Source organism: Loxodonta africana, chromosome 12 (assembly GCF_030014295.1).
Source record: "Loxodonta africana isolate mLoxAfr1 chromosome 12, mLoxAfr1.hap2, whole genome shotgun sequence".
Classification (NCBI taxonomy): Eukaryota; Metazoa; Chordata; class Mammalia; order Proboscidea; family Elephantidae; genus Loxodonta; species Loxodonta africana.
This window is the reverse complement of record NC_087353.1, coordinates 56,992,490-57,020,118: the sequence shown is the minus strand read 5'-3', so window position 1 is coordinate 57,020,118 and position 27,629 is coordinate 56,992,490. Positions and strand designations below refer to the sequence as shown.

The 27,629-nt window shown below is 39.9% G+C and overlaps 2 pseudogenes; both read right to left on the bottom strand.

Annotated features, from left to right (window-relative positions):
• Positions 1-16,935: 16,935 nt before the first annotated feature.
• On the bottom strand, positions 16,936-18,407 carry LOC100677489 (olfactory receptor 1f45-like; annotated as a pseudogene).
• A 7,384-nt stretch (positions 18,408-25,791) lies between these two features.
• On the bottom strand, positions 25,792-26,854 carry LOC100677770 (olfactory receptor 1f45-like; annotated as a pseudogene).
• Positions 26,855-27,629: the final 775 nt, after the last annotated feature.

Sequence of the window (27,629 nt, the reverse complement as noted above, 5' to 3'; positions counted from 1 at the left end):
AAAGCTACAAGAAATACTAAAGGATATTGTTTGGTCAGAGAACCAATAATATCAGATATCAGCACAACACAAGGTCACAAAACAGAACGTCCTGATATCAACTCAAACAGGGAAATCACAAAAACAAACAAATTAAGATTAATTAAAAAAAAATATACACATAACAGGGAATCATGGAAGTCAATAGGTAAAAGATCACAATAATCAAAAAGAGGGACTAAATACAGGAGGCATTGAACTGCCATATGGAGAGTGATAGAAGGCGATATAGAACAATACAAGTTAGGTTTTTACTTAGAAAAATAGGGGTAAATAATAAGGTAACCACAAAAAGGTATAACAACTCTATAACTCAAGATAAAAACCAAGAAAAACGTAACGACTCAGCTAACATAAAGTCAAGCACTATGAAAATGAGGATCTCACAATTTACTAAGAAAAACGCCTCAGCACAAAAAAGTATGTGGAAAAATGAAACTGTCAACAACACACATAAAAAGGCATCAAAATGACAGCACTAAAAACTTATTTATCTATAATTACCCTGAATGTAAATGGACTAAATGCACCAATAAAGAGACAGAGAGTCACAGACTGGATAAAGAAACACGATCCATCTATATGCTGCCTACAAGAGACACACCTTAGACTTAGAGACACAAACAAACTAAAACTCAAAGGATGGAAAAAAGTATATCAAGCAAACAATAAGCAAAAAAGAAGAGGAGTAGCAATATTAATTTCTGACAAAATAGACTTTAGACTTAAATCCACCACAAAGGATAAAGAAGGACACTACATAATGATAAAAGGGACAATTGATCAGGAAGACATAACCATATTAAATATTTATGCACCCAATGACAGGGCTGCAAGATACATGAATCAAATTTTAACAGAATTGAAAAGCGTGATAGATACCTCCACAATTATAGTAGGAGACTTCAACACACCACTTTCGGAGAAGGACAGGACATCCAGTAAGAAGCTCAATAGAGACACGGAAGATCTAATTACAACAATCAACCAACTTGACCTCATTGACTTATACAGAACTCTCCACCCAACTGCTGCAAAGTATACTTTTTTTTCTAGCGCACATGGAACATTCTCTAGAATAGACCACATATTAGGTCATAAAACAAACCTTTGCAGAGTCCAAAACATCGAAATATTACAAAGCATCTTCTCAGACCACAAGGCAATAAAACTAGAGATAAATAACAGAAAAACTAGGGAAAAGAAATCAAATACTTGGAAAATGAACAATACCCTCCTGAAAAAAGACTGGGTTATAGAAGACATCAAGGAGGGAATAAGGAAATTCATAGAAAGCAACGAGAATGAAAATACTTCCTATCAAAACCTCTGGGACACAGCAAAAGCAGTGCTCAGAGGCCAATTTATATCGATAAATGCACACATACAAAAAGAAGAAAGAGCCAAAATCAGAGAACTGTCCCTACAACTTGAACAAATAGAAAGTGAGCAACAAAAGAACCCATCAGGCACCAGAAGAAAACAAATAATAAAAATTAGAGCTGAACTAAATGAATTAGAGAACAGAAAAACAATTGAAAGAATTAACAAAGCCAAAAGCTGGTTCTTTGAAAAAATTAACAAAATTGATAAACCATTGGCTAGACTGATTAAAGAAATACAGGAAAGGAAACAAATAACCCGAATAAGAAATGAGAAGGACCACATCACAACAGAACCAAATGAAATTAAAAGAATCATTTCAGATTATTATGAAAAATTGTACTCTAACAAATTTGCAAACCTAGAAGAAATGGATGAATTCCTGGAAAAACACTACCTACCTAAACTAACACATTCAGAAGTAGAACAACTAAATAGACCCATAACAAAAAAAGAGATTGAAACGGTAATCGAAAAACTCCCAACAAAAAAAAGCCCTGGCCCGGACGGCTTCACTGCAGAGTTCTATCAAACTTTCAGAGAAGAGTTAACACCACTACTACTAAAGGTATTCCAAAGCATAGAAAATGACGGAATACTACCCAACTCATTCTATGAAGCCACCATCTCCGTGATACCAAAACCAGGTAAAGACATTACAAAAAAAGAAAATTATAGACCTATATCCCTCATGAACATTGATGCAAAAATCCTCAACAAAATCTAGCCAATAGAATCCAACAACACATCAAAAAAATAATTCACCCTGATCAAGTGGGATTTATACCAGGTATGCAAGGCTGGTTTAATATCAGAAAAACCACTAATGTAATCCATCACATAAATAAAACAAAAGACAAAAACCACATGATCTTATCAATTGATGCAGAAAAGGCATTTGACAAAGTCCAACACCCATTCATGATAAAAACTCTTACCAAAATAGGAATTGAAGGAAAATTCCTCAACATAATAAAGGGCATCTATGCAAAGCCAAGAGCCAATATCACTCTAAATGGAGAGAACCTGAAAGCATTTTCCTTGAGAACGGGAACCAGACAAGGATGCCCTTTACCACCGCTCTTATTCAACATCGTGTTGGAAGTCTTAGCCAGGGCAATTAGGCTAGACAAAGAAATAAAAGGTATCCGGATTGGCAAGGAAGAAGTAAAGTTATCACTATTTGCAGATGACATGATTATATACACAGAAAACCCTAAGGAATCCTCCAGAAAACTACTGAAACTAATAGAAGAGTTTGGCAGAGTCTCAGGTTATAAAATAAACATACAAAAATCACTTGGATTCCTCTACATCAACAAAAAGAACACCGAAGAGGAAATAACCAAATCAATACCATTCACAGTAGCCCCCAAGAAGATAAGATACTTAGGAATAAATCTTACCAAGGATGTAAAAGACCTATACAAAGAAAACTACAAAGCTCTACTACAAGAAATTCAAAAGGACATACTTAAGTGGAAAAACATTCCCTGCTCATGGATAGGAAGACTTAACATAGTAAAAATGTCTATTCTACCAAAAGCCATCTATACATTTAACGCACTTCCAATCCAAATTCCAATGTCGTATTTTAAGGGGATAGAGAAACAAATCACCAATTTCATATGGAAGGGAAAGAAGCCCCGGATAAGCAAAGCATTAGTGAAAAAGAAGAAGAAAGTGGGAGGCCTCACCTTACCTGACTTCAGAACCTATTATACAGCCACAGTAGTCAAAACAGCCTGGTATTGGTACAACAACAGACACATAGACCAATGGAACAGAATTGAGAACCCAGACATAGATCCATCCACGTATGAGCAGCTGATATTTGACAAAGGACCAGTGTCAATTAACTGGGGAAAAGATAGCCTTTTAAACAAATGGTGCTGGCATAACTGGATATCCATTTGCAAAAAAATGAAACAGGACCCATACCTCACACCATGCACAAAAACTAACTCCAAGTGGATCAAAGACCTAAACATAAAAACTAAAACGATAAAGATCATGGAAGAAAAAATTGGGACAACCCTAGGAGCCCTAATACAAGGTATAAACAGAATACAAAACATTACCAAAAATGATGAAGAGAAACCCGATAACTGGGAGCTCCTAAAAATCAAACACCCATGCTCATCTAAAGACTTCTCCAAAAGAGTAAAAAGACCACCTACAGACTGGGAAAGAATTTTCAGCTATGACATCTCAGACCAGCGCCTGATCTCTAAAATCTACATGATTCTGTCAAAACTCAACCACAAAAAGACAAACAACCCAATCAAGAAGTGGGCAAAGGATATGAACACACATTTCACTAAAGAAGATATTCAGGCAGCCAACAGATACATGAGAAAATGCTCTCGATCATTAGCCATTAGAGAAATGCAAATTAAAACTACGATGAGATTCCATCTCACACCAGCAAGGCTGGCATTAATCCAAAAAACACAAAATAATAAATGTTGGAGAGGCTGCGGAGAGATTGGAACTCTCATACACTGCTGGTGGGAATGTAAAATGGTACAACCACTTTGGAAATCTATCTGGCGTTATCTTAAACAGTTAGAAATAGAACTACCATACAACCCAGAAATCCCACTCCTCGGAATATACCCTAGAGATACAAGAGCCTTCATACAAACAGATATATGCACACCCATGTTTATTGCAGCTCTGTTTACAATAGCAAAAAGTTGGAAGCAACCAAGGTGTCCATCAACAGATGAATGGTTAAATAAATTGTGGTATATTCACACAATGGAATACTACGCATCGATAAAGAACAGTGACGAATCTGTGAAACATTTCATAACATGGAGGAACCTGGAAGGCATTATGCTGAGCGAAATTAGTCAGAGGCAAAAGGACAAATATTGTATAAGACCACTACTATAAGATCTTGAGAAATAGTAAACCTGAGAAGAACACATACTTTTGTGGTCACGAGGAGGGGAGGGAGGGAGGGTGGGAGAGGGTTTTTTATTGATTAATCAGTAGATAAGAACTGCTTTAGGTGAAGGGAAAGACAACACTCAATACATGGAAGGTCAGCTCAATTGGACTGGACCAAAAGCAAAGAAGTTTCCGGGATAAACTGAATGCTTCGAAGGTCAGCGGAGCAAGCGCGGGGGTCTGGGGAACATGGTTTGCGGGGACTTCTAAGTCAATTGGCAAAATAATTCTATTATGAAATCATTCTGCATCCCACTTTGAAATGTGACGTCTGGGGTCTTAAATGCTAACAAGCGGCCATCTAAGATGCAGCAATTGGTCTCAACCCACCTGGAGCAAAGGAAAATGAAGAACACCAAGGCCACACGACAACTAAGAGCCCAAGAGACAGAAAGGGCCACATGAACCAGAGACCTACATCATCCTGAGACCAGAAGAACTAGTTGGTGCCCGGCCACAATCGATGACTGCCCTGACAGGGAGCACAGCAGAGGACCCCTGAGGGAACAGGAGATCAGTGGGATACAGACCCCAAATTCTCATAAAAAGACCAAACTTAATGGTCTGACTGAGACTGGAGGAATCCCGGTGACCATGCTCCCCAGACCTTCTGTTGACACAGGACAGGAACCATCCCCGAATACAACTCATCAGACATGAAAGGGACTGGACAGTGGGTAGGTGAGAGATGCTGATGAAGAGTGAGCTAATTATATCAAGTGGTCACTTGAGACTGTGTTGGCATCTCCTGTCTGGAGGGGGGATGGGAGGATAGAGAGAGAGGGAAGCAGGCAAAATTGTCAAGAAAGGAGAGACTGAAAGGGCTGACTCAAGAGGGGGAGAGCAGTGGGAGTAGGGAGTGAGATGTATGTAAACTTATATGTGACAGACTGATTGGATTTGTAAACGTTCACTTGAAGCTTAATAAAAGTTATTAAAAAAAAAAGTCTATTCTACCAAAAGCAATCTATATATTTAATGCAATTCTGATCCAAATCCCTAAGACATTTTTTAATGAGATGGAGAAACAAATCACAGTCTTCATATGGAAGGAAAGAGGCCCCTGATAAATAAGGCATTACTGAAAAAGAAGAACAAAGTGGGAGGCCTTACTTTACCTGATTTTAGAACCTATTATACTGCCACAGTAGTCAAAACAGCCTGGTACTGGTACAACAACAGATACATGGACCAATGGAACAGAATTGAGAATCCAGACATAAATCCATCCACATATGAACAGTTGATATTTGACAAAGGCCCCAAAACAGTTAAATGGGGAAAAGACAGTCTTTTTTAACAAATGGTGCTGGCATAACTGGATATCCATCTGCAAAAAAATGAAACAAGACCCATACCTCACTCCATGCACAAAAACTAACTCAAAATGGATCAAAGACCTAAATACAAAATCTAAAACGATAAAGATCATGGAAGAAAAAATAGTGACAACGTTAGGAGCCCTAATACATGGCATAAACAGTATACCAAACATTATTAAGAATGCAGAAGAAAAACTATATAACTGGGAGCTCCTAAAAATCAAACACTTATGCTCATCCAAAGACTTCACCAAAAGAGTAAAAAGACTACCTACAGACTGGGAAAAAGTTTTTAGCTATGACATTTCCAATCAGCGCCTGATCTCTAAAATCTACATGATACTGCAAAAACTCAACTGCAAAAAGACAAATAACCCAATTAAAAAATGGGCAAAAGATATGAATAGACACTTCACTAAAGAAGACATTCAGGTAGCTAACAGATACATGAGGAAATGTTCACGATCATTAGCCATTAAAGAAATGCAGATCAAAACTACAATGAGATTTCATCTCACTCCAACAACAACAAAAAAAAGGCTGGCATTAATCCAAAAAACAGAAAATAATAAATGTGGGAGATGCTGTGGAGAGATTAGAACACTTATATACTGCTGGTGGGAATGTAAAATGGTACAACCACTTTGGAAATCGATTTGGTGCTTCCTTAAAAAGCTAGAAATAGAACTACCAAACGATCCAGCAATCCCACTCCTCGGAATATATCCTAGAGAAGTAAGAGCCTTTACACAAACGGATATATGCACACCCATGTTTATTGCAGCACTGTTTACAATAGCAAAAAGATGGAAGCAACCAAGGTGCCCATCAAAGGATGAATGGATAAATAAATTATGGTATATTTACACAATGGAATACTACACATTGATAAAGAACAGTGAGGAATCTGTGAAACATTTCATAACATGGAGGAATCTGGAAGGCATTATGCTGAGCGAAATTAGTCAGTTGCAAAGGGACAAATATTGTATAAGACCACTATTATAAGAACTTCAGAAATAGTTTGAACAGAGAAGAAAATATTCTTTTATGGTTACGAGAGGGGGGAGGGAGGAAGCGAAGGAGGGCGAGGGATATTCACTAATTAGATAGTAGATAAGAACTATTTTGTGTGAAGGGAAAGACAACACGCAATACAGAAGAGGTCAGCACAACTAGACCAAACCAAAGGAAAGAAGTTTCCTGAATAAACTGAATGCTTCAAAGGCCAGCGTAGCAGGGGTAGTGGTTTCGGAGGACATCTAAGTCAATTGGCATAATAAAATCCATTAAAGCATTCTGCATCCCACTTTGGAGTGTGGCGTCTGGGGTCTTAAACGCTAACAAGTGGCCATCTAAGATGCATCAGTTGGTCTCAATCCACCTAGATCAATGGAGAATGAAGAATACCAAAGACACAACGTAACTGTGAGCCCAATAGACAGATAGGGCCACATAAACCAGAGACTACATCAGCCTGAGACCAGAAGAACTAGATGGTGCCTGGCTATAACCGATGACTGTCCTGACAGGGAACACAACAGAGAACCCCTGAGGGAGCAGGAGAGCAGTGGGATGCAGACCCCCAGTTCTCATAAAAAGACCAGACTGAATGGTCTCACTGAAACTAGAAGCACCCCGGTCGTCATGGTCCCCAGATCTTCTGTTAGCCCAAGACAGGAACCATTCCCAAAGCCAACTCTTCAGACAGGGATTGGACTGGACAATGGGATAGAAAATGATACTGGTGATGCATAAGCTTCTTGGATCAAGTAGACATGTGAGACAATGTTGGCATCTCCTGTCCAGAGGGCAGATGTGAGGGAAGAGGTGGCCAGAAGCTGACCGAATGGACATAAAAGAGAGAGTTGAAGGAAGGAGTGTGCTGTCTCATTAGGGGGAGAGCAATTAGGAGTATATAGCAAGGAGTATATAAATTTTTGTATGAGGGACTAACTTGATTTGTAAACTTTTACTTTAAGCACAACAAAAATTAAAATAAAAAAGGAGTGTGTGGATTCACACAGACCTGTACTCAATTCTCATGTTCACCTTTACCAGTTGTATGACCTTGGTTGTCGTTGTCAGATGCCATGAAGTCAGCTCTGACTCACAGTGACCTTATGTATAATAGAATGAAACATTTCCTGGTCCTGCAATATCCTCAAAATAAAATGTTTTTTAAGCCCACTTTTGCAGCCACTGTGTCAATCCATCTCATTGAGCGTTTTTCTCTTTTTCACTGACCCTCTACTCTACTAAGCATAATGTCCATCTCCAGCAATTCATCCTTCCTGATAACATGTCCAAAGTAAGTGACTGATCCTCACTGAATCACAAAATTTCACCGTCTATAGAGTGGAGAAATAATATTCACCTTGCAGAGTTGTGGAGCTCCCATGTATCTGTCAGTTTGTCATATTGTGGGAGCTTGCATGTGGCTGTGATGCTGGAAGCTATACCACTGCTATTCAAATACCAGCAGAGTCACCCGTGGCAGACAGGTTTCAGTTGAGCTTCCAGATGAAGACAGACTAGGAAGAAGGACCAGACCATCTGCTTCTGAAAAGAATTAGCCAGTAAAAACCTTATGAATGGCAGCAGAACGTTGTTTGATATAGTGCCAGAAGACAAGCCCCTCAGTTTGGAAGGCACTGTAAATATGACTGGGGAAGAGCTGTCTCCTCAAAGTAAAATGCACCTTAATAATGGAATGGAGTCAAGCTTTCAGAACCTTCATTTGCTGAAGTGGTATGACAAAAATGAGAAGAAACAGCTGCAAACATCCATTAATTGGAATGTGGAATGCACGAATTATGAATCTAGAAAAATTAGAGATCATCAAAAATGAAATGGAATGCATAAACATAGATATCCTAGGCATTAGTGAGCTGAAATGACTGGTATTGGCCCTTTAGAACTGGACAATCATATGGTCTCCTATGCCAGGAATGACAACTTGCAGAGGAATGGCATTGAATTCCTTGTCAAAAAGAACATTTCAAGATCTTTCCTGAAGTACAATGCTACCACAATATCCATACACCTACAAGGAAGACCAGCTAATACAACTATTATTCGAATTTACCCACCAACCACTAAGGCCAAAGATAAAGAAACTGAAGATTTTTACTAACTTCTGTAGTTTGAAATTGATCAAACACGCAACCAGGATGCCCTGATAATTACTGGTGATTGGAATGCGAAAGTTGGAAACAAAGAGGATTAGCAGTTGGAAAATATGATCTTGGCAATAGAAACGATGCTGGAGAGCCCATGATATTATTTTGCAAGACCAACGACTTTGTCATTGCAAATGCCTTTTTTCAACAACATATAGAGCAACTATGCATGTTCACCTTACCAGATGGAATACACAGGAATCACATCGGCTACATCTGTGGAAAGAGACGATGAAAAAGCTCAATGTCATCAGTTAGAACAAGAGCAGGGGCCACCTGTGAAACATACCATCAATTGCTCATATGCAAGTTCAAGTTAAAACTGAAGAAAATTAGAACAAGTCCAGGAGAGCCAAAATATGACCTTGAGTATATCCCACCTGAATTTAGAGGCCACCTGAAGAATAGATTTGATGCATTGAACACTACTATTTGAAGACCAGATGAGCTGTGGAATGACACCAAGAGCATCATACAGGAAGAAAGCAAGAGGTCATTAAAAAGACAAGGAAAGAAAAAAAAGACCAAAATGTATGTCAGAAGAGATTCTGAAACTTGTTCTTGAACATCGAGTAGCTAAAGCAAAAGGAAGAAATGATGAAGTAAAAGAAATGAACAGAGGACAAAATAAAGTATTATAATGACATGTCCAAAGACCTGGAGACAGAAAATCAAAAGGGAAGAACACTCTGGACATTTCTCAAGCTGAAAGAACTGAAGAAAAAATTTAAACCTCAAGTTGAAAATATTAAACGACTCAGGAAGCACCAAAAGAAGATGGAAGGAATACACAGTCACTAAACCAAAAAGAATTGCTTGATGTTCAACCATTTCAGGAGGTAGCATTTGATGGTAGTGAAGGAAGAGGTCCAAGCCGCACCCAAAGCACTGGTGAAAAACAAGGACCCAGGAATTGATGGCATACAAATTGAGATGTTTCAACAAATGAATGCAGCGCTGGAAGTGCTCACTTATCTATGCCAAGAAATTTGGAAGACAGCTACCTGGCCAACTGACTGGAAGAGATGCACATTTATGCCTTGTCATGGAATGAATTGTGTCTCCCAAGAATATGTGTATCAACTTGGCTAGGCTGTAATTACCAGTATTGTGTGATTGTCCACCATTTTGTCATCTGATGTGATTTTCCTATGTGTTATAAATCCTACCTCTATAATGTTGATGAGATGGGAGTAGCAGCAGTTATGTTAATGGGGCAGAATTCAATCTACAAGACTGGACTGTGTCTTGAGCCAATCTATTTGGAGATATAAAAGAGAGAAGCTAACAGAGAGACATGTGGGGACCTCCTACCACCGAGAAAGCAGCTCCAGGAGCACAGTGTGTCTTTTGGACCCCGGGTTCTTGTGCTGAGAAGCTCCTAGACCAAGGGAAAATCAGTGACAAGGACCTTCCCCCAGAGCCAAAAGAAAGAGAAAGACTTCCCCTGGAGCTGGGGCCTTGAATTTGGACTTCTAACTTACTAGGCTGTGAGAGAATAAATTTCTCTGTAATAAAGCCATCCACTTTTGGTATTTCTGTTATAGCGGGGCTAGATAACTAAGACATGCCTATTCCCAAGAATGGTGATCCAACCAAATGCAGAAATTATCGAACAATATCTTTAATATCACATGCAAGTAAAATTTTTCTGAAGATTATTCAAAAGCTACTGCAGCAGTACATTGACAGGGAACTGCCAGAAATTCAAGCTAGATTCAGAAGAGGACTTGGAACCAGGAATATCATAGATGGTGTCAGATGGATCCTGACTGAAAGCAGAGAATACCAGAAAGATGTTTACTTGTGTTTTATTGACTACGCAAAGGCAATCAACTGTGTGGATCATAACACATTATGGATAGCATTGCATAAAATGGGAATTCCAGAATGCCTACTTGTGCTCGTGAGGAACCTGTACATAAATCAAGAGGCAGTCATTCAACGGAACAAGGGAATACTGTGTGGTTTAAAGTCAGGAAAGCTGTGCATCAAGGTTGTATCCTTTCACCATGCCATGCTTTTTCAATCTGCATGCTGAGCAAATAATTCGAGAAGCTGGACTATATGAAGAAGAACAGAGCATCAGGATTGGAGGAAGATTCATTAACAACCTGCATTATGCAGGTGACACAACCTTCCTTGCTGAAAGTGAAGAGGACTTGAAACGCTTACTGTTGAAGATCAAAGACCACAGCCTTTAGTATGGATTACACCTCAACATAAAAAAAAAAAAAAATCCTCACAACTGGACCAATAAGCAGCATCATGCTAAAGGGAGAAAAGATTGAAGTTGTCAAGGATTTCATTTTACTTGGATCCATAATCAACACCCATGGAAGCAGCAGTCAAGAAATCAAAAGATGCGTTGCATTGGGCAAATCTGCTGCAAAGGACCTCTTCAAAGTGTTGAAGAGCAAACATGTCACCTTGAAGACTAAGGTGTGCCTGAACCAAGCCATGGTATTTTTTAAATTGCATCATATGCATGCAATAGCTGGAGAAAGACTAAGGAAAACTTAAGAAGAATTGATGCCTTTGAACTGTGGTGTTGGCAAAGAACATTGAATAAACCATGGACTGCCAGAAGAACAAACAAATCTGTCTTGAAAGAAATACAACTAGAATACTCCTTAGAAGCAAGCATGGCAAGACTCATTCTCACACACTTTGGGCATGTTATCAGGAGGGATCAGTCCCTGGAGAAGAATGTCATGCTTGGTGAAGTAGAGGGTCAGCAAAAAAGAGGAAGACCCTCAATGAGATGGATTAACACAGTGGTTGCGACAATGCACTGAAGCATACCAAGGATTGTGAGGATGGTGCAGGACCGGGTAGTGTTTTATTCTGTTGTACGTAAGGTCGCTATGAGTTGGAACCAACTCGATGGCCTAACAACAACAACAGAGTTGCGAAGACTAAGTGTGTAACGTATGTTAAGCACCCCATGAGCCCTAACCTCATCTAAGCGCTGGGCTAGGGCATGTCCACTAGGTGAAGGTTAAAAATATTGTATGATATTTATATGCTTCACTCTCTGCTCAATCACCTGGGTTCTGGGTACATATCATTTGAAAATAATGTCACACGCTCATCTTTGTATGTCAATAGTCATTTTTATAAGGAGCCAGATAACAAGTCATTTCTTCAATATCTTAATGTTTGGGTAAATGTGGTAGAAATAGGAAACCTTGATGAGTCCTTTTATAAATTAGTAGAATAAGGGTTCCGATGAGGAGCAGAGAATTCCTGAGTCCAGAAGATATCACACTTCGAGAATTTTCTTCTATAGTTGTTCTGAAGATAAGGTATGGCTTTAATGTGTCCATAAAGCATTTGACCTTATGTATTATAAAGTTTACTTTCCTGGGTTGATAATATTAAAGAATGACTCATAAATACCATTATTGCACCCTGAGTCAGAAGTGGCAGTTGCATCCCTGAAAAGTTGTCCTCTGGACACCAGTGTTTCTCAAACTATTCTTCCACTTACAGTTATTTATAAACAATGTGTTCTTCATCCAGACTGTGACCTCTTAATAAATAGCATTCACATACACCCAGTATCTCAAAATAAGAACCTCAGGGTTAAAATGAACCCTCATGTATCCGTCAGACACATGCTATCAGACATCAAGCTCTATCCATTCTTCCTCAAAGGAAAAACAAATCTAATTATAAAAGATCAGGGGGTAGTACTTGCTGAATTAATAAGGACATTTGTTCGCAAGTGGCAGAAAACCAATTCACGCTAGCTTAAGTAGAAATGGAATCTGTTAGTTGATATAATTGCAAAGTCCATGATATCTGCTTGTAAAGCCTGTGTGTTTCAGGTAGGGCTGGATTCAGGGACCCAAATAATGGCATAAGTTAAAAAAAAAAAAAAAAGAAACCCATTGCCACCTAGACAAAGTAGAACTGCCCCATAGGGTTTGCCAAGGAGCAGCTGATAGATTTGAACTGCCAAACTTTTGGTTAGCAGCTGAACTCTTAACCACTGCACCACTAGGACTCCAATAATGGCATCAGGAATTTGTATTTCTCAACTCTGTTTATACTTTTCAACTTCATTCTGCATACTGTCCCTCTCCAAGTGGCAGGCAAGATGGCCATGAGTTCTCCAAACTCACATTTTTCCAGAGTAGCAATTCCAGGGCACATAGAACCCGGATCTCCTGCATCGAAGAAAAGGATTCTACCACTAAACCACCACTGCCCCCATAAACCAGTTGCCTTTGAGTTGATTCTGACTCGTAGTGACCCTATGTGAGTCAGAGTAGAACTGTGGTCTGTAGGGTTTTCAAAGGCCTGTCAATCTACTTTCTATGGGAAGTAGATTATCAGGACTTTCTTCTGAGGCACCTGTGAGTGAATTCAAACCACAAACCTTTTGGTTAGCAGCTGAGTGCCTCAACTGTTTGCACCACCCAGGGACTCAGAACGTCTTTCTCTACCAGTGTTCATCTGGAAAATAATCAGCCCTACTTGGATCAATTTCCCAAGCCTGAACCAACCCTTCTGGGTGGGAGAGTGGGGTATTCCAGTTAGCCTGGGTCATAAACCCACTCCATGACAGATGGGGGATCCAGTGATGGACATTATCACCAGGGCTAAATGAAGTAGGGGAGGAGTTTCCCAAAGAGATGTGAAGAATGGAAATGGGAAGGGAAGCCCATGAACAAAGAGTCTAATTACCATTATCCCCTAGAGTCACTCCATCATCAGGGTAGAGAAAGAATTGGAAAAGGAACACTTACGGTAGAGAGAAAAATTAGTAAGCTGTTTTCAAAGTTAAAGTGAACTGAAAAAACCTGTAAGCAAATGACAGCCCAGTATGAATAAGCTTGACTAGAACCAAGATCCTGGTTTCTAAATACCAATCCCTGATAAAAGGAAATAGGATTCCTTAGAGAAATGGCTGATTCCAGGTCTGGAGTAGAAAAAAGACCAAATGAATCACCATCTCTGTATGGTGTTTAATGTACTATTCTTTCAACTTCTCTTAGGTTTGGACATCTTGAAATTGATGTTGTTAGGTGCCGTCGAGTTGGTTCCAACTCTTAGCTACCCTATATACCATGGAACAAAATACTGCCTGGTCCTATGCCATGCTCACAATCATCGTTATGCTTGGGTCCATTGTTGCAGCCACTGTGTCAATCCATCTTGTTGAGGGTCTTCCTCTATTCTGATGACCCTGTACTTCACAGCCTTAGTCAGATTTTCAGATGTAGGGTTAGTTCTGCTAGATAACTGGATAAACCAGCAATACGACCCACTCCCTTAAGCCTCCATGCACTCCCAGCTGAGCTCAGCCTTTGATTCCTCTCAGTCCACAAGACAGACATGTGAGTAAAGGGGCCTCCGAATGCTTCTGTCCCCCAGCCTTCAGCTCTTCCCAGCCAAGCCCCAGACTTGACAGATGCAAGTTAAACCTGCTGTTCACCATTGGATTCCTGACCCACAGAATCCACCAGCAATAATAAAATAGTTGTTTTATGACACTAAATGTGGGGATGTTTGTTACATAGAAATAGTAACTGATAAATGGTAACTATTTTTTAATTAATAAATGTCACTTAATGATAGAATTTTGAAAGCTGCTCCCTCTGAATTCCAAAGCTAAGTAAGAATTACCTCTATCACACTTCTATTTAACATTTTATTGGAAGTCCTAGATAGAGCAATAAGGCGAGAAAATTAAATAAAAGATATTAAAAAAATCAAAAATCATTAAATAATTAAACACTGCCATTATTCACAGGTGACATTTCTGAATATGTACAAAAATCTATAGAAATAATAAGTGAATTTCCAAGGTCACTGAATCCAAGATTAATATACAAAAATCAATTGTATTTTTATAGATCTGTGAAAAATAGAAAATTATTTTCAAAATATAATTTATACTACCATCCAAAATATCAAATGCCTGGAATATTCTAACGAAAGGTGCAAAACCTATCTGAGTAAAATATAAAACATTATTGTGATAAGTGAAAACAAAAAAAAGACCTTAATAAATGGAGAAATACAGCATGATCATGAATTGCAATATTCAATATTGTAATGGTGTCAAGTCACTCCAAATCCATTTATAAAAAAAATTCCGATCAAAATCCCAGGTGCTGTTTTTGTGTAAATTGACAAGCTGATTCTAATATGGAAATGCAATGGACAAACAATAGCTAAAACAAGTCTGGACGGTTTGTACATTCCTGGATGTCAAAACTTATCATAAAGCTAAATTAGTTTTGGCAAAAGTGTAGACAAAGAGACTATGCAGCAAAACTTTCCAGAAATAGAATCAGAAGAACGAACAAATCTGTCTTGGAAGTAGCGCAGTCAGAATGCTCCTTAGACAGATTGAAACAGTGGCTGCAACAATGAGTTCAAACATAGCAATGATTGTGAGAATGGCACAGGACAGGACAGTGTTTGCTTTTGGTGTGCATAGGGTTGGTATGAGTCAGAAATGACTCGACAGCACCTAGCGACACAGCGACAACAACATAGTCTTACATGGGAGAAGTGGGCGCTGTCACTATGGAGTGGCCAGTGCTCCAATGTATTCTATAGATAAGAAAGTGTTGGAAATAAAGACAAGTTCTGCGTGAGCAAAGACAAGAGGCTCATGGCCTTGGCCCTGTATTCAGGAAAGATGTTTCAGGCAATCACAGAACAGACATTTACAGGAGCCTCCATGGCCACTGGGACTAGATGCCCTGAAAGCCTCATTACAGAAAGCAGAAAATAGTTGTCCAACTTACTTCCTAGTCCTTTTGGACCCAACAATGATGACAAAGAATATTAGCTAACTCATAGGTCAAAGTTGCTCTGACAGGAATCACAATAGGGGGTCCTGGACACAGCTGGAGAAAGATGTAGAACACAATTCTAACTCACAAAAAATTATCAGACTTAACTGTTCTGACAGAGACTGGAGAAACCTCGAGAATATGTCCCCCAGATACCCTTTTAGCTCAGTAATGAAGTCACTCCTGAGGTTCACCCTTCAGCCAAAAATTAGACAGGCCCATAAAACAAAACTAGACTAAAGGGGCACACCAGCCCAGGGGCAAGGACTAGAAGGCAGGAGGATTCAGAAAAGGTGGTAATAGAGAACCCAAGGTAAAGAAGGGGAGAGTGTTGACATGTCGTGGAATTGGTAACCAATGTTGCAAAACAATATGTGTATTAATTGTTTAACGAGAAGCTAGTTTGTTCTCTAAACCTTCATCTAAAGTACAATAATAAAAAATAAAATTTTGGAAAAAGTTTGATATAAAATGAAAGTGGAAAGTCAGGATATAAGTTAGGATCTACGTACAAATACCTGAGCATGTTGACAGAAGACAAGAAAAAGCTGAAGTTGGCATGGTGGGCGTTGGGCCTGAGGAAGACAGTCCTTCCTTGTTTAAATTACCCATATTCCTGCTGTAATGTTGTATGATACAGAAGGCCCAGGTAAAAAGGTAAGAATAATTAGCTCAAATGTCTGGCAGCCCTTCTTGGAGCCCTAATAAGCTCTTCACCTATGGAACCTAAAGAAATTCACAAAACATCAAGTGTCAGCCAAGGTCCCTCTGTGACCATGATGTATCAAGACAAAACAAGAACACTGTGGTCATATCTGAACACAGACAAAGCCATAAACATTGTCCAAGCCCCAGAAATGACTAAACATCCCTTATCCTGGCTGATGAGTGATGGCTGATTCCTTACAAATTACAGCTTTTCCCTCCCTCTAGTCTTCCCTCCTTCTAGATAAGATATTGACATGCCCAATAAGAGTTACCCTTGCTTTCTGACAACATCTAATCCAGATCAAAGCCCTGATTCTTAAATCCTCACCAAAATAAGCTCACACTCAGAACCTATAAGACCTTTCTACCACCATCCTACTGAGAAGTTCCATGGTTCCCCACTGAGTGTGTTCTTTCTTCTCGTAATGAGTAATAAACACAATAAACTTGAGGTATGTTCCTGGTGGTTTTGGCTGGAGGACATTGGGGCAGTTGGAATAGTTCAGTCATATAGTAAACGGATTACTCTTCCCACTTTAACTTGAAGACTCAGTATCAAGAATTTCATTCTCCTAAGGCAAATACATGGGTGGAATAAATGCTAAGTTTTAGAGAACGGGGGGTGGGGGGGGAGATTTTATTCCAAATTACTTTCCTTTATGGCATTCAGAGTCCATGTTATTATCGAAAAGAAAAAAAATTTTCATAAAAATAAAATTTTTTAGGGCTCTTTTCATGTCTTTGTTCCTCAGACTATAGATGAAAGGGTTCAGCATGGGGGTCACCACTGTGTACATCACAGCAGCTGCGATGTCTTTCTCAGCTGAGTGGGAGGATGAAGGGTTGAAATACACAACAATGATGGTGCCATAGAAGAGGGAAACCACAGCCAGGTGGGAGCCACAGGTGGAGAAGTCTTTCCCTGTTCCCTTTGTGAATGGGACTCTCAGAACAACAGAGGTGATGCAAATGTAGGAAACCAGGATGCAAACAAATGGGGTGATCATTATCAGGGACCCCTCAGTAAAAATCATCATTTCATTGAGGTGTGTGTCTGAGCAGGAGACTCCCAGGAGAGGAGTCACAACACAGAAGAAGAGAGGAATAATGTTGTCTGCACAGAACGAGAGTTGAGCGATCAGCAGGGCATGCAATAGAGCATTCAGAATGGCAATGACCCAGGACCCAATGACCAGCAGGGCACAGAGCTGAGGGATTGTCTTTGTTGTGTAATGTAAGGGGTAGCACACAGCAACAAAGCAATCATAGGCCATCACAGCCAGGAGGAAATTGTCCATGTTGGCAAACTCAGAGAGAAAGTACATCTGGGGGAGACACCTAGGGAAGGAGATGGTCTGACTCCTGAGTATGTGATTGGCCAGCATCTTGGGGACGGTGGTAGAGGAGAAGAAGAGGTCCACGAAGGACAGGTTACTGAGGAAGAAGTACATGGGGGTGTACAGGCAGGAGCCTGCGCTGATGGCCAGGATAATGAGCAGGTTTCCCAGGACTGTGGCCAGGTACATGCTCAGGAAGAGCAGGAAGAGGAGCTGCTGCTCCTGGGGCTGCCTGGAGAGTCCAGGAGATGGAACTCGGAGACGCTTGACTGGTTTGCCCTGCTCACGGGCATAAAAGAACCAGGTTAATACAGAACAGCAAATTCAGAAATGTAGACACACTAATGATTACAATATAATGCATCGAGCTCCAGATTCAGCCACATTTGCAAATCAGTTAATAGTATTGTTAAGATAGAATGAGTCAACCAAATTATACACCCAATTTCCAACACTCAATCCTCATAGTATTCCTACTAGAATAGCTGGCATTAACCTTGTATGTTTAACATTGAAAAACACACAGGCGTAACACAACCCAACCCTATTTATATCTCTGCTTACATTTCCCAGTTTCCACCCCCAAGTTCTCAGTCATGCCTAAAGAGACAACAGAAATGGGTAATTGTTACTGGGTTTATCACAAGTTCTAGCTGATGGGTGCAGGGCTCCTACTATTACTCCCTGGATCTGGAAGAACTTCATGTCTTAATAAACAAAAAATGAAGTCTCTTCTGCTGTAATCTCACCAAGGGAGTTTGGTTTTGTAGCTATCATGTGTTCTTCACCTCTGCATAACTGGCCGATGCTTCTCTTTATTGTGAGGATTGGAAAGTCTTGGAAATACTGGCAGGTCCTGAGCAAATGGGGAGCAGGCATTCAGGGTCTTAGTCTTCTCTGCAGGAAGGATGTTTCTGGATTCACACAGCAGGCATTTACAGGCATGTCCATGGCTACTGGGAATAGATTCCCTGAGAGCCTCATTAGAGACAAGAAGAGAGTAATTGTCCTACCTACCTTTTGGCCCCTTTGGACCAAAAAATTATGACAAAGATTACCTAAGGTTTAGATGTAACTTTTGGGTCAAAACTTGAAGATATTAGGCATGGAGCCACCTTAGTAGAGACAAATCCCAAACAAAATTCCTTAGGACCTCAATCCTGATCACCTTGCCTTCTGATTCTGTGTCCACAGATATGGAAGTTCAGTTATTAAATCCTCTCCTCACTTCCTATGTTCAGAGCTGGGGCTATTCCTGTGTTTTTTTGTGTAACCCTTGCTTTCTCATGTGTAGTCATCTTTAGAGATAATTAGTGATAGCTGTCTTCTCCATTTTGCTGATGGGAATGTTAGGAACACATTACAAAGCTAGACTTAGCCCATAAAACCATTTGAGACAAAGGATAGCCTGAAGGGGGTTTGTCTCAAGGAGAGGGCAGCACGCTGTGATTTATGAACTCTAGACCCCTTTTGGAATATTTGTCCAACCCACATGGTTTTGTCTTTTCTCAGAGTAGAAGCCCCTAATCCACATAGTCACAGTGTGGGGGGGACCCAGCCATCACGTTTATCCTCTCCCTTCACCATAGGTGACTGGACCAGGGTATTTGGAACAGGGATTGGGGGACAGCCAGTCCGTATCACTCTGTGACTTGCCTGGAATGTGTACACTAGATCCTCTTCTGCCTGCCCCATTGACTGCCCATGTATTAAGGAGCAGAGAGGGGCTAAAGAAGCAAACACACAGGAAGGAGAAGATTTCTAGTTCTGGGTTTTAGTCTTTTTCTGATGATTGGCCCCATTCTAGCATAATTTTCTCAAGGATTCTTAGTTGCAAGTAACAAATGCAAACCCTGGACAATTTTAGTAGAAGAAATTTTCATAAAAAGAATATTGAGAATTATTAAATAAGAAGATTGAGGAGCAGTGAGTTTAAATTAAAAACCCAAAACCCATTGCCATTGAGTCGATTCCAACTTAGAGTGAGCCTATAGGACAGAGTAGAACTGCCCCATAGAGTTTCCAGGGAGTGCCTGGTAGATTCAAATTGCCAACATTTTGGTTAGCAGCTGTAGCTCTTAACACTATGCCACCAGGGTTTCCAAGTTATATACAATGGTGGTAAATAATTTGGAAAAAGAAGAGTAAGAATGGCTCCCCAACTTAAAGCACGTAATCTCCATCACCAAACTTTATAAGTGGAAATTGCTGAATTGGTGTATGTTCACTGTATATATTTTCAACAAACAATTTTTAAATGCAAAAAAATAAAATATTGAAGCACAAAAGAGATGTGGTGTACAAAAACTAACTCAAAATGCATCAAAGACCTAAATATAAAACCTAAACGATAAAGATCGTGAAAGAAAAATTAGCAACAACATTAGGAGCCCTAATACATGGCATAAACAAAATACAAACCATAACTAATGATGCACAAACACCAAAAGAGGAACTACATAACTGAGAGCTCCTAAAAATCAAACACGCTCATCAAAAGACTTCACCAAAAGAGCAAAAAGACAACCTATGGACTGGAAAAAAAAATTTGGCTACAACATATCCAATCAGGGTCTAATCTCTAAAATCTACAAGGTACTGCAAGTCCTCAACAACAAAAAGACAAATAGCCCCATTAAAAAATGGGCAAAGGATTTGAACAGACATTTCATGAAAGAAGACTTCCAGGTGACTGACAGATACATGAGGAAATGCTCATGATCATTAGTCATTAGAGAAATACAAATCAAAACTACAATAAGATACCATCTCACCCCCAATGAGGCTAGTGCTAATCCAAAAAACACAAAATAATAAATGTTGAAGGGCTCGTGAAGAGACTGGAACACTTATACACTGCTGGTGGGAAAGTAAAATGATACAACCACTTTGGAAATCGATTTGCTGCTTCCTTAAAAAGCTAGAAATAGAAGTGCCGTAAGATCCAGCAATCCCACTACTTGGAATATATCCTATAGAAATAAGAGCCCTCACAGGAATAGATATATGCACACCCATGTTCATTGCAACACTGTTCACAGTAAGAAAAAGATGGAAACAACTTAAGTGCCCATCAACAGACAAATAGATAAACAAATTATGGCACATACACACAATGGAATACTATGCAATGATAAAGAACAGTGATGAATCCAAGAAACATCTCACAACATGGATGAATGTGGAAGGCGTGACACTGAGTGAAAGTAGTCGCAAAAGGATAAATATTGTATGAGACTATTATTATAAGAACTCAAGAAAAGATTTAAACATAAAAGAAAACATTCTTTCATGGTTATGAGGGTGGGGAGGGAAGAAGAGGGGAATTCACTAAGTAGATAGTAGACAAGAACCATCTTAGGTGAAGGGAAGGACAACACACAAAACAGGGGAAGTCAGCACAACTAGATTAAACCAAAAGCTAAGAAGTTTCCTGAACACAGCCAAACCAAACACTTTGAGGGACAAAGTAGCAGGGCCTGGGGTCTGGGGACCATGGATTCAGAGGACATCTAGGTCAACAGGCATAACAAACTTGATTAAGATAATATTCTGCATCCCACTTTGGTGGGTGGCTTTTGGGGTCTTAAAAGCTTGCAAGCGGCCATCTAAGATGCCATCAATTAGTCCCAACCCACTTGGAGCAAAGGAGATTGAAGAACACCAAATACACAAGGAAAATATTAGCCCAAGAGACAAAAGGGCCACATAAACCAGAGACTCTATCAGCCTGAGACGGGAAGAACTAGATAGTGCCAGGCAGGGAACACAACAGAGAGTCCCTGACAGAGCAGGAGAAAATTGTGGTGCAGAACTCAAATTCACGTAAAAAGACCAGACCCTCATAGCTATGGCCCCCGGGACGCTCTGTTCATCCAGACCTAAAACCATTCCCAAGGCCCACTCTTCAGACAAAGATTAGACCAGACTGTAAAACATAATATAATACTTGTGAAGAGTGTGCTTCTTAGTTCAAGCAGATAAAGGAGACCAAATGGGTGGCTCCTGTCCAGAGGCAGGATGAGAAGACAGGAACGGACAGGAGCTCGTTGGATGGACACAGGAAACCCGGGGTGGGAAGGGTGTGTGTGTTGTCACGTTATAGGGATTGCAACTATTTTGTATGAGAAATTAACTTGAGCTGTAAACTTTCACCTAAAGGACAATTTAAAAAGGGGGGCTGGTGGGGGAAATGGGCATCAATGCTGCAGCAGACAGGCCTACAGGCAATGAAACACCACCAAGGTTCGACACCACACTGTACCAGCAACCAATGAATTCGAGTCAGTGAGCCTCAGTACTCTCCACCTAGTGGAGGAAAGCGGGACTGGCTGGTTCCTTCTGACAGTTTCTGGAGAGCTCAGACACCAGGAGGGAGGTATTGGACCCCTCCTAGAAATGCAGGATGGGATCAGGTGGGAATAATTGAAGAAATAAATGAAAGAAGACCTTAAATTTTAATCCAGGCTGGAGAAGTAGAATTCTCAGAATACTTGTGGCAATAATCAGGGATGCAGACTAATGGGGATGCTTCTCATCTGAAATGCCATTACGTAATTGAGTCCGCAGATTTCACCTTACCATTCCTTTGTCTGAGTCTCAGAATGAATTTGTGAGGGTTTTTGAGACTAAACCTTTAAGACTGACTGTCACGGAAGACATATAAAGAGTATGAGGTAGACCAGTGATTCTCAACACTGACTGCACATTACAATCACCTGAGAATCTCCTTAAACTATCAGTGTCGGGCCCACCGTGGGAATTCTGATTTATTTGGTCAGTGCTGAGAACTGGACAACAGAGTGTTTTAAAAACTTCCCAGCTGATTCTAATATTCAAAAATACTTATAGCATGTTTCTTTCCAAACTCACCACCTAAAAAGGAAAACTTTGGGTGTAAAATAATTCAAAAGTTAGTAATCAAAAAGAAGTCTCATTACCTGGCATATACAGCAGGGTTACAGTGAATCCCAGTCTACTAATCAGTAAGTAATGACAGCCTCCTATGTGCCCCTAGAAATACGTTTGTTTCCAGACTGGCTTTGACAAAACAACGGCTACCTTACACTCAAACAGTGAAAAAGGACTTTGAGAAATCGATTCAGCATTGATGCTTTCGTTGGATGGAAAATCTCTTTCTGCAAATCACTTTTCTTTTTTTTTTTAATGTCCCTCTGCCACCCTCCCTCCCTCCCCATCTTGTAACCACGAAAGAATGTTTTCTTCTCAGTTTAAACTATCTCTCAAGTTCTTATAATAGTGGTCTTATACAATATTTGTCCCTTTGCAACTGACTAATTTCACTCAGCATAATCCCTTCCAGGTTCCTCCATGTTATGAAATGTCTCACAGATTCCTCACTGTTTTTTACCAATGTGTAGTATTCCATTGTGTGAGTATACCATAATTTATTCATCCATTCATCTGTTGATGGGCACCTTGGTTGCTTCCATGTTTTTGCTATCGTAAACAGAGCTGCAATCAACATGGGTGTGCATATATCTGTTTGTGTAAAGGCTCTTATTTCTCTAGGATATATTCCGAGGAGTAGGATTGCTGGATCCTATGGTAGTTCTATTTCTAGCTTTTTAAGGAAGCGCCAAATCAATTTCCAAAGTGGTTGTACCGTTTTACATTCCCACCAGCAGTGTAGAAGTGTTCCAATCTCTCCACAGCCTCTCCAACATCGATTATTTTCTGTTTTTTGGATTAACGCCAACCTTCTTGGAGTGAGATGAAATTGCATTGTAGTTTTGATCTGCATTTCTCTAATGGCTAATGATCGTGAACATTTCCTCATGTATCTGTTAGCCACCTGAACGTCTTCTTTAGTGAAGTGTCTATTCATATCTTTTGCCAGTTTTTTTAATTGGGCTATTTGTCTTTTTGCAGTTGAGTTTTTGCAGTATCATGTAGATTTTAGAGATCAGGCACTGATCAGAAATGTCATAGCTAAAAACTTTTTCCCAGTCTGTAGGTCTCTTTACTCTTTTGGTGAAGTCTTTGGATGAGCATAGGTGTTTGATTTTTAGGAGCTCCCAGTTATCTAGTTTTTCTTCTACATTCTTTATAATGTTTTGTATACTGTTTATGCCATGTATTAGGGCTCCTAACATTGTTCCTATTTTTTCTTCCATGATCTTTATCATTTTAGATTTTATATTTAGGTCTTTGATCCATTTTGAGTTAGTTTTTGTGCATGGAGTGAGGTATGGGTCTTGTTTCATTTTTTTGCAGATGGATATCCAGTTATGCCAGCACCATTTGTTAAAAAGACTGTCTTTTCCTCATTTAACTGTTTTGGGGCTTTTGTCAAATATCAACTGCTCATATGTGGATGGATTTATGTCTGGATTCTCAATTCTGTTCCATTGGTCCATGTATCTGTTGTTGTACCAGTACCAGGCTGTTTTGACTACTGTGGCAGTATAATAGGTTCTAAAATCAGGTAAAGTAAGGCCTCCCACTTTGTTCTTCTTTTTCAGTAATGTCTTATTTATCAGGTGCCTCTTTCCCTTCCCTGTGAAATTGATGATTTGTTTCTCCATCTCTTTAAAGACTGTCCTTGGGATTTGGATTGGAATTGCATTAAATGTATAGATCGCTTTTGGTAGAATAGACATTTTTATAATGTTAAGTCTTCCTATCCATGAGCAAGGCATGTTTTTCCACTTATGTAAGTTTCTTTTGGTTTCTTGCAGAAGTGTACTGTAGTTTTCTTTGTATAAGTCGTTTACATCTCTGGTAATATTTATTCCTAAGTATTTTATCTTCTTGGGGGCTACTGTAAATGGCATTGATTTGGTGATTTCCTCTTTGATGTTCTTTTTGTTGGTGTAGAGGAATCCAACTGATTTTTGTATATTTACCTTGTACCCCAATACTCTGCTGAACTCTTCTTTTAGTTTCAGTAGTTTTCTGGAGGATTCCTTAGGATTTTCTGTGTATAAGATCATGTCATCTGCACATAGAGATACTTTGACTTCTTCCTTGCCAATCTGGATGCCCTTTATTTCTTTATCTAGCCTAATTGCTCTGGCTAGGACTTCCAGCATGATGTTGAATAAGAGTGGTGATAAAGGACATCCTTGTCTGGTTCCTGATCTCAATGGGAATGTTTTCAGGCTCTCTCCATTTAGGGTGATGTTGACTGTTGGCTTTGTATAAACGCCCTTTATTATGTTGAGGAATTTCCCTTCTACTCCTATTTTGCTGAGAGTTTTTATCATGAATGGGTGTTGAACTTTGTCAGATGCCTTTTCTGCATCAATTGATAAAATCATGTGATTCTTGTCTTTTGTTTTATTTATGTGGTGGATTACAGTAATTGTTTTTCTAATGTTGAACCATCCCTGCATAGCTGGTATGAATTCCACTTGGTCATGGTGAATTATTTTTTTGATATGTTGTTGAATTCTATTGGCTAGAATCTTGTTGAGGATTTTTGCATCTACATTCATGAGAGATATAGGTCTATAATTTTCTTTTCTTGTGGTGTCTTTACCTGGTTTTGGTATCAGGGATATGGTGGCTTCATAGAATGAGTTTGGGTGTATTCCTTCCTTTTCTATGCTCTGAAATACCTTTAGTAGTAGTGGTGTTAACTCTTCTCTGAAAGTTTGGTAGAACTCTGCGGTGAAGCCGTCTGGACCAGGGCTTTTTTTTGTTGGGAGTTTTTTGATTACCTTTTCAATCTCTTCTTTTGTTACGGGTCTACTTAGTTGTTCTACCTCTGTTTGTGTTAGTTTAGGTAGGCAATGTGTATCTAGGAATTCACCCATTTCTTCCAGGTTTTCAAATTTGTTTGAGCATAGTTTTTCATAGTAATCTGATATGATTCTTTTAATTTCAGTTGGGTCTGTTGTAATATCTCCCATCTCATTTCTTATTCTGGTTATTTGCTTCCTCTCCTGTTTTGCTTTTGTCAGCGTGGCCGATGGTTTATCAATTTTGTTGATTTTTTTAAAAAACCAGCTTTTGGTCTTGTTAATTCTTTCAATTGTTTTTCTGTTTTCTATTTCATTTAGTTCAGCTCTAATTTTTGCTATTTGCCAATCATTTTTCTTAAGGACTCTCACACATCCTTGTTCCTCAGGCTGTGGATGAAAGGGTTCAGCGTGGGGGTCACCACTGTACATCACAGTAGCTGGGATATCATTCTCAGCTGAGCAGTAAGATGAAGGGTTGAAATACACAGCAATGATGGTGCCATAGAAGACAGAAGCCACAGCCAGGTGGGAGCCACAGGTGGAGAAGGCTTTCCCTATTCCCTTTGTGGATGGGACTCTCAGGACAACACAGGGGATGCAAATGTAGGAAACCAGGATGCCAACAAATGGGATGACCATTATCAGGCCCCCCCCCGGTAACAATCGTCATCTCATTGAGGTGAGTGTCAGAGCAGAAGAGTTTTAGTAGAAGAGACATATCACAGAAGAAGTGGTAGATAGTGTTGTCTGCACAGAAAGAGAGTCGAGCCATCAGGAGGGTATGCAACAGAGCATTCAGATTGTCAATGACCCACGACATAGCAACTAGCAGGGCACAGAGCTGGCAAGTCATTTTTGTTGTGTAGTGTAAGGGGTAGCACACAGCAACAAAGCAGTCATAGGACATCATAGCCAGGAGGAAATTGTCCACATCACCAAACACAATGAGAAAATACAGCTGCAGGAGACACCCAGGGAAGGAGATGGTCTGACTCCTGAGGATGCCATTAGTCAGCGCCTTGGGGACAGTGATAGAAGAGAAGCAGACGTCCACAAAGGACAGGTTGCTGAGGAAGAAGTACATGGCGGTGTGCAGGTGGGAGTCTGCGCTGATGGCCAGGTTTCCCAGGGCTGTGGCCAGGTACATGCTCAGGAAGAGCACGAAGATGACCTGCCGCTGCTGGTGCTGCGTGGAGAGCCCCAGAAGGAAGAACTCAGAACCACTTGACTGGTTTGACCCGCTTATGGGCATGGGGACCTGAGTCCAGATTCAGATAAGACAGAATAAATTTTAAAACCTAGAAAAGGACAGTTGATTTGGGATAATTAAGAAGATCATAGGGGGAAATCTCTGTGTGACATGGGAAAGTCATTAGGATTTTCTCCCTGGGGGTTTCAGCCAACCACTGGACCTTTCAAAGCCTCCATTTCTTCATTAGCAAAATCAAAACAAACACTTATGCATACATGGTACCTCTGGAAGGATGCTCAAAAGGTTGTAACAGTGTTTTTTTTCTATAGAACCTTTTGTACTGTCTGAACTTTCTACCACCACCATGAATTTTTTAAAGTAAATTTTTGAAACACTGTAAATATAAAATACTAATAGAGACTTTAAGACTTGTATTGAGTAGTGGACAACACATAAGTACAATGGTTACCACAGAGACTGACACGTAGCAAGTATTCAATACAGGTGACCGATGTCATCAACATTATCAGTGATGTTGCCTTAGAGGAAATGGTTAACTTCTCTGAGTTTCAGTTTCATCATCTTTAATCTCAACACAATACACATCACTAACACATGCGCTCAGAGAATTATATCAGCCATTCATCAGTCACTGCTTCCAAAGTGACAGTGAAAATATTGCTGCTGCTGTTGCTTCTTTCTGGGCTCATGCTTAGAGAGGCTTTACAGAACTCTGAGTCAAGACTTCTTGGCTTTGTCCACTGAGTTCCCTAAGTCCAACTGGTAAGATTAAAATGGAAATGACCCAAAAGTATAGGCAGAAACTCAGCGAACTAGTGATACCCACAGTCCAGGGACTCATAAACAGGCAGGACATGCACTGGTCATTCCTGGGTGATCTCAAGAAACAATTGATGAGTTTAGAGCTGTGGCTTCACTTAAAAGACTTAGTGAGGAACCCCTGTATAAGGCTTTCCACCC